General features: G+C 56.3%; 1 pseudogene; it reads right to left on the reverse strand.

Annotated features, from left to right (window-relative positions):
* Nucleotides 1-1,559: 1,559 nt before the first annotated feature.
* On the reverse strand, nt 1,560-5,174 carry LOC133090655 (thimet oligopeptidase-like; annotated as a pseudogene).
* Nucleotides 5,175-14,992: the final 9,818 nt, after the last annotated feature.

Here is a 14,992-nt window from a genome sequence, read left to right on the forward strand (position 1 = left end):
GCATGCTTCCAAGTCCTTCAGTGACCACGGAGGACTGGGAACGGGCTGGGCTGCCGGGGAGCCTGGGCATCCAACACCTGAGCTCAGCCCTGGGGGCTCACGTGAGGGCAGGGGCTGGCGGGGTGCGGGCGGTGAGCGGAGGGGCCTCCAGTCGGCGTCAGCCTGGGCCCTGGACCCAGGGAAAGGCCTCACCCTCTCAGTCCTGACCTGCCGCTCGGGAACCCTCTGGCCCACCAGCCCGAGGCCTGTGTCGCCCGCCACGGACTGCCTGGCACACGGCTGGGGTGCCAACGCCACACCTGGATTTTGCACGGGGACCATCTTGGGGGGGTCGGTGCATGGGAAGACGAGCAGCCCCCAGGCCCTGAAGCGCCCCTTCCATATCCATCGAGAGGTGCCTGATGGAAGGCCGGCTGTGCTCCTTTTCAAGCCCCAGGGAATTCACACGGACAGCCCTCCCGGCCACGGGGTGCCTGCCCACCGGCTCTGGGCCTGCGACCAGCCCAGAACACAGAAGGCACAGAAGTGGGTGCAGGGAGCTGAGCCGGGTCTGCAGAAGGGCAGGCACCACAGCCTGGTCCACAACCGACTGGCCTAGGGCAGGTGAGAACGGGCGGGCAGGCTGAGGGGAGGACAGAGCGTGGCACGGCCTGCCCGCCTGGGCCACGGGGAGAAGGTCGGGGTGCCACCCGCACCCTCGCTCCGCTGCCTGGCGTCCTTTGTGGGGGCGAAGGGCCGGAGGCAGGGCTCCCGAGGAGCTCAAAGGCCAGGGAAGGACACACGGGACGGTCCAGAGCCACCCTACCGCTCCAGTGGTGCAGCACCCTCTCTGAATTCCTACTGCCACCAAAACACATCCCTAAGGCCTTTGGGAAGAATCGCTAGGACCCAGGAAGGCGGCCCCTTGCTGTGGTCCAGATTTCAGCAGCTGCCGATGACCAGAGGGAGCCAGCCGGCCGGCCGTGAGCAGGAGGACAAGACACGGGGACAGGGACAGCCACAGCCGGGCTTCCCGCAGCTGTGCCCACCGCCAGAACCAGCTCCAGCCAATCACAGCCCCCGAGATGCCAAGCAGTGACAGGCGAGAGGCCGGCAGGAAACTGACACCCCCTCACTGGAGAGCCTGCCCGGCCGGGGTGCAGGGCACCATCCCCGTCTGAACTCACCCCACAGCTCAGCCGTCTCCCAGTGACCCAGACGCGTCACCACGGCCCCAGGACTGATCCCCGACCAAGGTCAGAACTCCCCCCAGTGTGACGGCCCCCATGCCACTCCTGTGGCGGAAGGGACGGCAGGCAGAGACCAGGAGTAGAGTCTTTTTATTAATGGCTGCGTTTTCAAAGAACCGTTTTGTTACCAGGAAAGCTCCCCAGGAAGGGATTGCATTAGTGCAACAAGGGGGAGCCTTGATGCCAGGCTCTCCAGACACTTCCAGGTGGAGACTTTTGGCCTAGGCCGGCCGCCGGGGACTCAGGGGCTGGGAGGACACGCGGCCCCTCCCCCGCCCCGACGGGGCGCTAAGGCACCCAGCCCGCCTGGGTGGGCAAAACCTCCTGCCGTCAGCAGGCAGGAGGCTTGCAGCCCTCAACCTGCAGCCCTTTGCTCAGAGGAAGGCGTCCTGCGTGGGGTCACAACCCAGGAAGAGCTTCACCATGCCCTTGGCATCCTCGGAGCCCCCTGGCCTCAGAATGCAGCTTCTGTAGTCCATGGCAACCTGACGAGAGGGGGCGGGGCTGCAGGAGGGTGGAGCACCCCCTTCACTGAGGGTGTGGGTGTGGCCACCTCTGCTGTGACTCAACAAAGGGCAGGGGAGCAGGGGGTCCAGGGCAGGGCCCTCAGAGCCTGGCAGGCCCAGGCGGGCGGCACAAGCATCTAGGCCCAGGCCAAGGACCTCCGTGGTGGTCTGCACGGCAGGTCGGCCTCTCACCTTGCCACTCAGGACGCCCTCCTGCTTGAAACGTGTGTGGAACGTGTCCGCGGAGTACACCTCGCTGCACAGGTAGCCATAGGACTGGGCGTCGTAGCTTCCTGCCACGTGGCCGAAGGTCGCAGGCAGGTGGGTCCCTGGGACACACGCGGAGAGGCTCCTGCCCGGCCCCCTGGCCGCTCCGTGCCCCTTCCCCAGAGCGGGGGCCTCAAAGCAGCCCTGTCTGAGTCCCCTGCCACTAGAGGGAGGATTGGCCCAACACTTCTAGAAAACGGGGACCTTGCGGGCAACCCAGTGGAGGGACACAAATCAATCTTTGCCGACTTTCTGCTGAAGCTCACGAGGGTTCACCCCTGAGCCTCTTACAAGGACAGCTGCCCGAGGCTCCGAGGGATGAGTCAGGGCTCGCCCTCCAGCAGGGGGAGAGCGCGGGTGAAAGCGCTCACGAGGGAGTGAACTGCGTCTCCGCACCGGCACGCATGGGCAAACCTCGTCGACGTGTTCCGTCCGGGTTATGAAGCCCTCTCCTGCCTCTTCCAGGCTCTCCAGAAAGCACGTGCAGATATGCCCACCCCACCCTCGGACTCCGCGGGCCACAGCTGGAGGGACCAGCCCAGGAACCGAGGCAGGAAGAGGCCAGAGGTCAGCGGGCCTCGGCCAGAGCCCGTCAGTCGGTCCCCCTTCACACACCACCAGAGGATCCTCTAGACCTGGGCAGTAGCCGCCAACCGACCGCTAAGGTGGGCCCGGCGCGCGCTTGGCTACCTGGCGTGGCTGGGACCCTGAAGATCTCCTGGCAGAGGCGGGCATTCTCCTGGGCCGGGTCTGAGGGCGTCTGCATGTGCAGGGCCTGGTCCACCTTGGCCAGGACGATCTGGCATAGGTTGAAGAGGCCTGGAGGGCGGGAGGAAGGAGACGGGGGGCTGGCACTGTGTCCAGGCCACGTTTTCCAGCCGGGCGGTCCGGGAGCCCCTTTCCTTTCCCTCAGACTGGCCGCACCGGGGTTGGCCAGCCGGGACTTGATGAGCTTGTCCAGCAGCTCCTGGGGGACGGCGCTGCCCGTGCCCCACCGAGACTGGCAGCAGCGCCAGGGCTTCACAGGGCGCGGCGCTCCTGGCCCCAGAGCCTTCCCTCTGGTTCTCATCACCGGCTGTCACCAGAGTCGCAGGCAACGTGCCTTTCTTTTCGTTTGTCTTTTTTCCGGCCCTCAGCCACGCAAAAGTGTGAAGCCCTGACACTCGCTGCCACGTGGATGCATCCTGAGAACACGATGCTCAGCGAGAGAAGTCAGACACAGAAGGACACACAGGGTGTGACCCCACTGTGGGGAAACGTCTAGAACAGGTAGATCCACAGAGTCAGAGTGGGTTCCTTGTTGTCAGGGGCAGAGGAGGGGAGGGAATGATAACTAAGGGCGTGAGGGACATTTTTCGGGTGAGGGAAATGTTCCAAAACAGGGCAGTAGTGACGGCTGCACAGCTCAGTAAAGTGCCCCCACGCTCTCCGGTGCAGCCTGTGAGAGCATCGCTCTCAGGACGAAGGGCTGACCGCAGGAAGACTGAACGAGCACTGGGTCCTGGGCCCAGACACTCAGCTGGGGACCCCCCCGTGGGGAAGTTACTGGGACTTGCTGAGCCTCCACCGAGACTGGCAGCCACCCCAGGGCCTCACAGTGCATGGCGCTCCCGGCCCCAGAGCCTACCCTCTGGTTCTTATTACCGGCTGTCACCAGAGTCGCAGGCAACGTGCCTTTCTTTTCCTTTGTCTTTTTTAAAGGCGACTCTTGAATACATGTATTTAACATGCAGGGAACCAGTCCTGACTCCTTGATCTGGGGCTTCCAGCCTCCAGAGTCTCGAGGACATCCACTTCCGTTGTTTACGCGCCCAGTGCGTGGGGTTTGATGATGGAAACTGACACCGAGGGCGTCGCCTCGTGCGGGGTGACATCAGCGGAAGAATCCTGTGGCGAGGGCCTGCCTGAGGACCACGGGAGAGCCCGGGCCCTCCCCGCCCCCTGCCTGCAGCCCCGCGCCCGCACCCACCTGGGAGCGGAGCTGGTGCATCGCTTGCCAGAACTCGTGGAAGTAGGTCTCCAGCTCATCATGCTGCAACAGGGATGGCGCGTTGGGCGTAGGCTTGGTGAAGTTGGCCACCATGGCCGCGATGGCAATCTGGCGCCTCCCATCCTGCTGCAGGCAGCCCGGCTGCAGGCCAAAGCAGGCCATGTGCCCGGACTTCCCTTCCCTGGGGAGGGACGCGGGTGAGGCCCCGCTTCCACAGAGGAGCTCCGGCCCACGGCCGACAGGTTCCCCCACGCATGCACCGAGGGTAGAGGTCCAGGTAGAACTTGCCGATGGATGACCTTGCCCGAGGCTGCGTCCCGGACCGTGTAGAGCCTCACATCTTCGTGACACGTGTTGGCGCCCTCCTCCAGGTCGAAGGTCAGCCCCAGCAGCTCCTGGGAGATGCCCAGCCGCCCGCGCGTGACCACCTGCATGGGGAAGGACTCACTGAGCAGGTACTGGTCCTCGTGGTAGCGCGTCTCCTCCCCCTGGTTCATGTAGTAGCGCAGGTCCTAGACGTTGATGGGCCCGTCAAAGTGCAGGCCCCGCCTCTGGCACTCGGCCTTCTTTAGCTCCAGGATCACGGCCGCTCCTGCTCCCCGAGGGGCTTCAGCTTCTGGGCCAGCTCATCTGCGGGCGGAGGGGAGAGGCTCGGCTATGTCCCTGTGGCAGGCCCCCAGCCGCCCCCCACCCCACGCCCCTCGAGGCAGAATGAAGGGTTGGGGAAGGCGACCCCCAAGGGCTGACACAGTGGGGTCTCAGGCAGCACCACGTCCAGTCAAGGTCCGCCTGACCCCTGTCCCCACTGGGACTCGGGGAGGCGGGGTTACCTAGGAAAGTGGCCACCACCTGGCTGGTCTTGGCCATGTTCATCTCCTGCATGGAGTCGGCATGCGTGCTGAACCCCAGCAGGCGAGACTTCTGAGCCTGCAGCCTTACCAGCTCCCCGAGGATTGCGCAGTTCTCCTGGAACCCAGAGACGGCCAGCGCTGGGGACCGTGGGCCACGCCCTCCCCACGGGCCCCGGGCCAGGTCTCCGCAGGCGGGCAGGGCTCTCAGGCCACTGGCGGGCACAGCCAATCCCCCTCCCTCCTCCTCCTGGCCCGGATTTGTAGACACTTTGGTGCTGTCCTAACACGTGGTCTTTATGAACACAGGTCCTTTTGGAACCAGAAACGGCATGAACCGTGATGAGCTCTAAGGCCAAGGGCAGGAAGAAATGTGACCAGGCTCTCCAGGAGCCACCCAGGGGCCTCCCCGGGCTCAACAATACAAACTCGGCTGCCGTGCAGACAGCAGCTCATCCCCACGGCGCCCGAACACCCAGCCCCCGCACGGCGAGAGGCCTGTTGCTGCAGGTGGCCCGTGGCTGGCTGGTGAGGCCCGGCCCCAGGCATACGCCACCTTCTCTGGGGCCACCTCTCCGGGTCTGCGGTGGGGTTCTCCTGGGAGCCCCCAGTCACCACAGGACCAACGTGGCCTGTCTGCAGCCCAAGAAGGTGGGGACACAGGACTGTCCCCCGTGCCCCCCGCATCACCCGCGAGGCCGAGCAAGCACCAGTGGTGTCTGCGGGGAAGATGAAGGGCTCGTGCACAGCCCCCATCTACTGAAGATGCTGAACGGGAGAAGCACAGACTGCAGCCACACGCGGTATGGACCAAACGCAAGTGTCCTTGCAGGAACCGATGTCTGAATGTCAAGGCCAGGAACCGATGTCTGAATGTCAAGGCCGTACCCGGGCCACAGTAAGAAGGCCCAGACCCCACGCAAGGCACAGAGAGGGGATGGGGGGAACATCTGCGAATCTGAGCTCATCGAGCGTCACCCCAGAGGGAGAGGGAGAGGGAGAGGGAGAAGGAGAGGGAGAGAGCCAGAAGGAGACACGGAAGGAGAGGGAGAGAGAGGGAGGTACAGATGTCTCTCCCTTCCCTGGGGGTTCTCTAGTGCAGCCAAGGCTGAAAACCACTGCATTTCGGGAGATGGGTCCTCGTGGAAAAGTTAAATAGTAGCTCATGGCATTATCGACACATATTAAAAAGGCCCCAAATCTTGGGGAATCAGGGAGGGGAGCTGGCGGCTGCCTCGTAAATGAGGAGAGATTGGGCGTCAGAGGAGGTGCCTGTGCAGCCCGCCGCTGCCGCCCAGGGCCCCGCAGACTTCATCTCCCAGCTGTGGTCCCGGGCTGGAAGGCAGTGGGGAGGTCAGGCCATCCAAGCATCAACGTTGACTTCAGGGCTGATCTAAAAGGCGCCTGGTGTTTGTTGAAGCACAAAAAAGAGAAAGCAGTGGGGAGAGGATGGGAGGGGGAGGGAGCCCCCATCAGCCCTTCTCCCTCTCTCCCTCTCTGTCTCCCTCTCTGTCTCCCTCCCTCCCTCCCTCTACCTCCCTGCCTCTCACTCTCCCTCTCCCTCCATCTCTCCCTCTGCCTCTCTCCCTCGCTCCATCCCTGTCTCTCTTTCCCTGTCCCTCTCTCCCTCTCCCTCTTTCCCTGTCCCTGTTTCCCTGTTCTGCTCTTAGTCTACCTCTTTCCCTCTCCCTCTCTCCCTCCCTGTCTCCCTCTCTTGCTCCCTCTCCCTCTCCCTCCACCTCCTTCCCTCTCCGGAGAGGGAAGGAGGTGGAGGGAGAGGGACAGAGAGCAGGAGACGGAGGGGGGAGAGGGAGAGAGGGATAGAGGGAGGGAGGGAAAGACAAAGACGTCTCTCCCTCCCTCCCTCTATCCCTCTCTCCCTCCCTCTCTCCCTCTCCCTCGCTCCCTCTCCTCCCTCTCCCTCTCCCTCCAACTCTCTTTCTCCCTCCGTCTCTCCATCTCCCTCACTCCCTCCCAGAGATGGAGAGATGGAGGAAGAGGCAGAGACAAGGGAGAGGGAGAGAGGGAGAGGGAGAGAGAGGGGGGAGAAAGGGAGAGAGAGAGAGATCTCCTCCTCCCTCCCTCTCCCTCTCTCCTCCTTCTCTCCTTCTTCCCTCTCCCTCTCCCTCTCTCCCCCCTCCCTCTCCCTCTCCCTCTCTCTCTCTCCGTCTCTGCCTCTCCCTCCGTCTCTCCCTCTCTGGGAGGGAGTGAGGGAGAGGCAGAGACGGAGGAAGAGGGAGAGACAGAGGGAGGGAGAGGGAGAGAGGAAGGGAAGGAGGGCAAGACATCTCTCCCTCTCCCTCCACCTCCCTCTCTTCCTCTCCCTCTCCCAGAGGGAGGGAGGGAGAGGGAGAGACGGAGGGAGAGGAGAGGGAGGGAACGAAGGAGACGGGGAGTCGGAGAAGGAGGTAGGGAGAGGGAGAAGGAGAGAGGGTGCCTGCTTCCCTCTCTGTCTCCCTCCCTCCCTCTCCGTGTCCCTCTCTCCCCCCTCTCCCTCTCCCTCTGTCTCTCCCTCTCTGGGAGGGAGAGAGGGAGAGAGAGTGAGAAGGAGGGAAAGTGATGGAGGGAGGGAGAGGGAGAGAGGGTGAGGGAGAAAGGGAGAGAAGGAGGAGAGAGGGAGAGGGGGGGAGGAAGAGACATCTCTCTCTCTCCCTCTCTCCCCCCTCCCTCTCCCTCTCCCTCTCTTCCTCTCCCTTGTCTCTGCCTCTCCCTCCGTCTCATCTCTCCCTCTCTGGGAAGGAGTGAGGGAGATGGAGAGACGGAGGGAGAGGGAGAGTTAGAGGGAGAGGGAGAGGGAGGAGAGGGAGGGAGGGAGAGGGAGAGGGAGGGAGGGAGATGGAGAGAGGGAGGGAGAGAGGGATAGAGGGAGGAAGGGAGAGATGTCTTTCCCTCCCTCCCTCTATCTCTCTCTCCCTCTCCCCCCCCTTTGTCTCCCTCTCCCCCTCCCTCTCCTGCTCTCTCTCCCTCTCCCTCCACCTCCTTCCCTCTCCAGAGAGGGAAGGAGGTGGAGGGAGAGGGAGAGTGAGGGAGGGAGGGCGAGGGAAAGAGCTAGAGGCACAGCGGAACAGGGAAACAAGGACAGGGAAACAGGCACAGGGAGAGAGGGAGGGAGAGAGGGAGAGGGAGAGGAAAAATGGAGAGGAAAGAGGAAGAGGAAAGAGGGAGAGGAAAGAGGGAGAGGAAAGAGGGAGAGGAAAGAGGCAGAGGGAGAGAGGGAGAGGGAAGAGGGAGAGGGAGACGGAGAGAGGGAGAGGGAAGAGGGAGAGGGAGACGGAGAGAGGGAGAGGAAAGAGAGAGAGGGAGGGAGAGAGGGAGAGACAGATGGAGAGAGAGAGAGGGAGAGAGAGAGAGGGAGAGAGAAAGAGGTAGAGGGAGAGTGGAACAGGGAAAGAGGGACAGGGAGAGAGGGAGGGAGAGAGGGAGGAGAGGAAGCAGGGAGAAAAGAGAGAAAGAACACACCATCTACATTTCTGTCAAATGACACCGGGGATCCTTACACAACCAGGAGAAAATAGCACAGGGAGGCTCTTTCTCAGCTGGAACTGGAACTGCAGACGGGGCCAAACACCACCAGGCTGGCCACACATGTCCAGCCACCGCTCCAGCCCCGTCAGCTGTGAGTCCGGTCACCAGGGCTCTGAGTGTCTGCTCCAGGGAGCTGGGGTTCACCCTCTCACCCGGGAGGCCGGGCCAAGACAGCAGGGCCCCGGGCTGGACACATAGGGGGAAAAGCATCCCCACAGGACAGCTTGTGCGAGCAGATCAGCTGCCAGATTCTAGAGGCCCGGGACCACCCTGAGGCCCGTGAAACCCAGGAGCCCCGAGGGTCTTGCATCGTGATTCCTGTCTTTTGGACTGTAAAGTTTATGTAGGGAATCTTGGAAACAGTGGTAACAAGGCTGAATTGGAACGAGCTTTAGGCTATTATGGACCACTCTGAAGTGTGTGGGTTGCTAAAAACCCTCCCGGCTTCGCTCTTGTTGAATGTGAAGATCCCCGAGGTGCAGCCGATGCTGTCCGAGAACTGGATGGGAGAACACTATGTGGCTGCCGAGTGAGAGTGGACCTGTCGAATGGGGAAAAGAGAAGTCGAAATCGTGACCGCCTCCTTCTTGGGGTCGTCGCCCTCGAGATGATTATCGGAGGAGGAGTCCTCCACCTCCCACACATCTCCAAGATGGAGAGCCTTCTCCGTCAGCCAGAGCAGGTCCCTTTCTAGATATAGGAGAAGAGAGAGATCACTGTCCCAGGAGAGAAATCACAAGCCGTCCCGATCTTTCTCTAGGTCTCCTAGCCGATCTAGGTCAAATAAATGAAATAGAAGACCACTTTGCAAGAGGAGTGGTGTACAGGCAATAACTTCATTTGGCAGGAGTATGTACAGAAAATTCAAGTTTTGTTTGAGACTTGTGAAGCTTGGTGCACTTTTTAAATGTTTTAGTTGTTCACATTTGTTTGTCTCTTGGGACAGTGACACATAAAGGTGTCAATCTCTCTGGTTTGAAATGGGTCATATGAGGCATGTAATATGAAGAATTGTTACCTTACAATGTTCCCTTAAGCAAAGTTGAATTTGCTTTGAATTTTTGGTCTTGCCTAGACTGATAATAAAACTCAAACTCCTGCCCACCTAAAGTGTGATGTTTACTATTATGGAAACAACACTGATAAACATTGAAAAGACTTTCTGTAGCTGGGATTTGGTATGCAGCTGTAGTTAAGCAAGCAGTCTTTAAAAGGTGCTGTGAACACAAGCCAGCAGGTAAAAATGAAAGCTGCACCCTTACCCTAGATTAGAGGTTTTAAAATTCCACTAGTCTTCACACCAGACAAGAGGTTGTCCAGGGAGTTTAGAATCTAAGAAGTTTCAAGGAAGTTAGTTTACCTTTGAGTTAGATCATAAGTCCCCTCTGTGATTGCTGTACATGAATACATAGCTCTTTGTAATATTTTTTGGAAATTTGAGATTATCAAGATACCAATGTCCTGCCAGATTAAGAGTATATTGTAGAGCTGAACTTTGAGTTACTGTGCAATTTTTTTTTCATGCTGTCATTTGTAATATGTTTTGTGAGAATCCTTGGGATTAAAGTTTTGGTTGCAAAAGAAAAAAAGAAAAGAAAAGAATCCGCCTGCCAATGCAGGGGACACAGGTTCAAGACCTGGTCCGGGAAGATCCCAGGTGCCGCAGATCAACTAAGCCCGTGGGCCACAACTACTGAGCCTGTGCTCTTGATTCTGGGAGCCAGAACTACTGAGCCCCCGTGCCACAACTACAGAAGCCCGCACGCAACGAAGACCCAATGCAGCAAAAAAAAAAAAAAAAAAGACGATACTGACCAGGTGATCAAGGGTAAAATCGTTTGTCATAAGTCCCGTTGATGGTGTGTATCCTTGATGTGACCTGAGGAGAATGGCATTTTTATCTCTGTCTGGATCTTCCGCCCCAAACCCCATAACTCCAGACCAACCATAAGAAAAACATCAGAAAACAGACAGACAAACAAATTGAGGGACAAAATACCTGACCAGTCCTCCTCAAAACTTTCAAGGTATCAAAACCCAGGGACGTCTGAGAAATGTCACAGCCCAGAGGAGACTGGGACAGAAAAAGGATGTTAGGGGAAAACTAGGGAAATTCTAATCAAGTGTGGACTTTAGTTAATAACAATGTATCCATCTTGGTTCCTTAGTTGGATAAACATGTCGTACTAACGTACTAACGTGTTGGAAATAGGGGTACTGGGTCAGGGTCCACGGCACTCTGTACACTCTGTACAGATCTTTGCAACTTTTCTGTAACTCTAAGCTATTCTAAAATTAAGCGAGTACTGAACAGAGGTAAGAATGTTATTTCCCTGATTTGAACATGCCTGAGTTTCTTTTCATGGTCACATTTTTGCTATCTGGATGTGTCTTGGAATCAGTAGCAAAGGAGAGTTGCCAGCCCCTGGGAAGATGTGGGTGGTTTGCAGATGGCTTGCTCTGGAGCTGAAGACCACGGTGGGAAGTGTGCAGCCTCGGGCTGCACTTAGAACCATGGGAGGGGATGGGCCAGCTCAGTTAGGGATGGAACCTATAAATAAAACTTTTTTCTTTTCCATTATGGCTTATCACAGGATATTGAATATAGTTCCCTGTGCTAGACAGTAGGACGTTGTAGTTTATCCATCCTACATTTAATAGTTTGCATCTGCTAACCCCAAACTCCCAATCCAACCCTCCCTCACTCTTTCTCCCCCTTGGCAACCACAAGTCTGTTCTCTATGTCTGCGAGTCTGTTTTTGTTTCGTAGACGAGTTCGTTTGTGTCGTATTTTAGATTTCACATATAAGTGAGATCATATGATATTTGTCTTTCTCTTCTGACTTTCTTCACTTAGTATGATAATCTCTAGGTCCATCCACGTTGCTGCAAATAACATTATTTCATTCTTTTTATGGCTGAATAATATTCCATTGTATATATGTACCACATCTTCTTTATCCATTCATCCATCAGTGGACATTTAGGTAGCTTCCATGTCTTGGCTATTGTAAATAGTGCTGCAATGAACATTGGGGTGCATGTATCTTTTCTTTCTTTCTTCTTTCTTTCTTCCTTTCTTTCTCTCTCTTTCTTTCTCTCTCTCTTTCTCTCTTTCTCTGTTTCTCTCTTTCTTTTTTCTTTCTTTCTTCTTTTACTGTCACACGGCATGTGAGATCTTAGTTCCCTGACCAGAGATGGAACCCATGCCCCCTGCACTGGAAGCACAGAGTCTTAACCACTGGACCACCAGGGAAATCCTAGGGGTGTATGTATAGTTTTGAATTAGAGTTTTCTCCGGATCTATGCCCAGGAGTGGAATTGCGGGACCCTATGGCAGCTGTATCTGTTCCTGCACGTCTCACATCAACCACCTGCACTCCAATCCTTGCTCTCAACGTCATCTTCGGGGAACCCAACCTGCGACAGGGACCTTGACAAGAAGAAATGGCTCAGGGAAAAGCTACCTGCACAGGGAGGAGATAGAGGCCATCGCCCCTGGGGTGCGGCGGGGAGAGTGGGCACAGAGATTTGTCATTTCACCCCCGATACTCATCTCAGCCCTCCTGGCTGCCCCACTCTAGGTCACCTCGGGATACAGAGGTGACCCGGTTAGAGCCCCTGCCTGTGCAGGAAGCTGGGGGCACCAGCGGGTCTGAATCACATTAGTGCAGGGCCTCCCCCGCGGCACTGGGGTTATTCGGGGCGGGTCATCCTCTGCTGAGGGCCCCTCCTGGGCACTGTGTGGGGTTTAGCAGCATCCCTGGCCGCACCCATTTGATTCCAGGTCCCCTCCCCCCCAGTTGTGACAACCACAGATTTTCCCCACACATCACGGAAGAACCGGGTGAGGTGGGGGCAGGATGGCCCTGGGCGAGGACAGCTGTGTTGAAGCAACCAGCCTGGCCCAGGGCAAGGTCTGCCCCAATCCCGTCAGCGCCTGCATTTAGAACTGCCCCTTTCCTCTCCCACCTCCCCTGCCCTGCAGTGGTCTCCGAGACATCATCCCCATGTAATAAATCACACCTTCTCAGTTTACTGTTTGCTGCCCTCGTTAGAACGTGAGCTCTTTGAGGACAGGGATGCTGTTATGTCCCCAGCACCTAGAAGAGCGTCTGCTGTGTAGTAGATGCTTCCTAAATACTTGCTGAATAAAGGAGTTGAATAAAGGGATGAGTGGATGAATGAATGAAGGTTACAATGGAAGGAGGGGGGAGATTCCCTTTCCGGCTCTCGGGGGTTGGGAGATCAAGTGAAAGATCCATCCTAAATAGGCTGACCAGCCTTCTGGGGTTCCCCGGGACTGAGGGTTTCCCCAGAGTTCCAGCGCTCAAACCTGAGCGGTCCTGGGCAAACTGGGGGCGGGTGTTGGTCACCCTATCTAAACACAGTAACAATTCCAGCTGCAATAGCAATGGCCAATGACCCCTACGGTCTTATTGACCATGCACATTTCTTTACCTGGCGGGGAAGGGTGGGCCGGGATTGGGATTCTGGTGATCCAGGGCGGGTGAGGGCACACCCCGGGCTTGTGTAGGGGAGTCCAGGAAGGTTCTGGAGGAAGTGACAGTGACACAGGAGGGAGGGAGGAGTCGAAGGAAGAACGTCCCACATGACAACGTGTGCCAATGGCCCTGGGCCCAAGGTCACACCTGACCAGGGCTTGCTTTTTTTTTTTCTAATTTACTTTTTCCCACATGGATATGCAATTGTCCTAATGCCATTTATTGAAAACTCCTTAATTTCCCCACTTTCTGTCATATCAAGTTCTCATATATCTGTTTCCGGACCTTTATTCTATACCATAGAGATATACGTCCCATCCTTGCACCACTAGGGCTGTTTCATCACTATAACTTTATTTTTTATTCATTTATTTTTTTGGGCCGTGCCGTGCGGCATGTGGGATCTTATTTCCCTGACCAGGGATCGAACCCGCGCCCCCTGCAGTGGAAGCTCGGAGTCTTAATCACTGGACCTCCAGGGAAGTCCCCAGGGCTTGCTTTGACATCCATCGAATGGTGGCAGGTGGGCACGGGGAGCAGCTGTCTGTGAGCCATCCTGTGTAGAAATGCAGGGTGGAGGGGAGGACAGATGGAGCGGGAGGGGAAGAAGCGGAGGAGGGAGGGAGGGAGGGCGGGCGAGAGACAGACAGAGAGTTTCCGGAGACAATAGCTCTGGCCGTGTCCTAGGGCATGAAAGCTGAAAATAGCTCCTAGTGCCGGGAGCCTTGGAGCCCGAGCCTGGGAGCCAGGGTGACTGGCTCTCCTCCCTGGTGTGTGTGTGTTGGGGGGGGGGTGGCTCTGGGCTTCTCAGGCTGGGAATGGGGTGCACAGAGCAGGGACGGAGCAGGGACCCTTCTCTCTGGGACCTCGTGGGCCATCCTCAGCTCACAAAGCTGAACCACTCCTGGCCCTACGAGTGGGGGGTTTCTCCTCCCTGTCCCCTGGATCACACCCCCTCACACACAACTTCCCCGTGTGTGTTCCCAGCAACCAAGAGAATCTGTTTTTAAAAGATTTGGGGGAGGGGGGTAAACATACAAACACGAGCAGAACGGATACTTTTTCAGAATGTGAATGGCTCTGTGTAAGCCCACCCCCAGGGTAACCACAGTCCTGACCTCTAACACACTTGACGAGTCAGCCTTGGTCTGGGCTTGCGGACCCACGGAAGCTTCCTCATCCCCTCCTTCAGATCCCGTCTCTCCCTCGGCGTCTTTGTGAGAAGCACCCGGGGAAGTGGGACTGCTAGGCTGTACTGCTGCTAGAACTCCACCTGGGCTCCACCAGGCTCCAGCCCCCCGCCCTGTGCACCTCTCTGACCCTGAGGCACCTCAACTGGTAGGAGCCGCATCACCTTCCCTCCTGGGACTTGTGACACTTAAGGGAGACACCGAAAGGACAAGCCTTTGGCTCCCTGGCTGGCAAAGAGCAGGTACTCAATTGTCATAAGTGTCCGTATCAGTGAGGGTTCTCCAGACAAACAGAATCCATAGGGTGTGTGTGTGTATATACACACACACGTACATATGTACACGCATACAAAAATATACAGCTGTGTATATATGCAGTATGCATACACACATATACACATATAGTATATACAATACACACATACATATATACATACATATAAAATGCATAGTTTGTATATATACAGTATTTATACACACATATACACATAATATATACAATACACACAGACATATACACTATACATACACACATATAAAATGCATAGTTTGTATATATACAGTATGTACACATACGTATAACATGCAATATACACACCTAGGTACATATATATCATACATATATACACACATACAAAGATATTTAGGTGTGTATATAGACAGTATACATACATACACATATAATATATGCAATACATACACGTACATACATATAGACACACATATACACCTACATATAAAAGCATATAGCATAAAAATATATATGTACTGTATATATAAATTCATCGTATATATACATACATATATCATATATATAAGATATAGACACATACATATATACAATGTATACACACACATACACACCTATACGTAAATATGCGCATGTACATACACATATAAATACATACGCAAGTGTGTCTATAATAGTATAT

This window comes from Eubalaena glacialis, chromosome 4, assembly GCF_028564815.1.
Source record: "Eubalaena glacialis isolate mEubGla1 chromosome 4, mEubGla1.1.hap2.+ XY, whole genome shotgun sequence".
NCBI lineage: Eukaryota > Metazoa > Chordata > Mammalia > Artiodactyla > Balaenidae > Eubalaena > Eubalaena glacialis.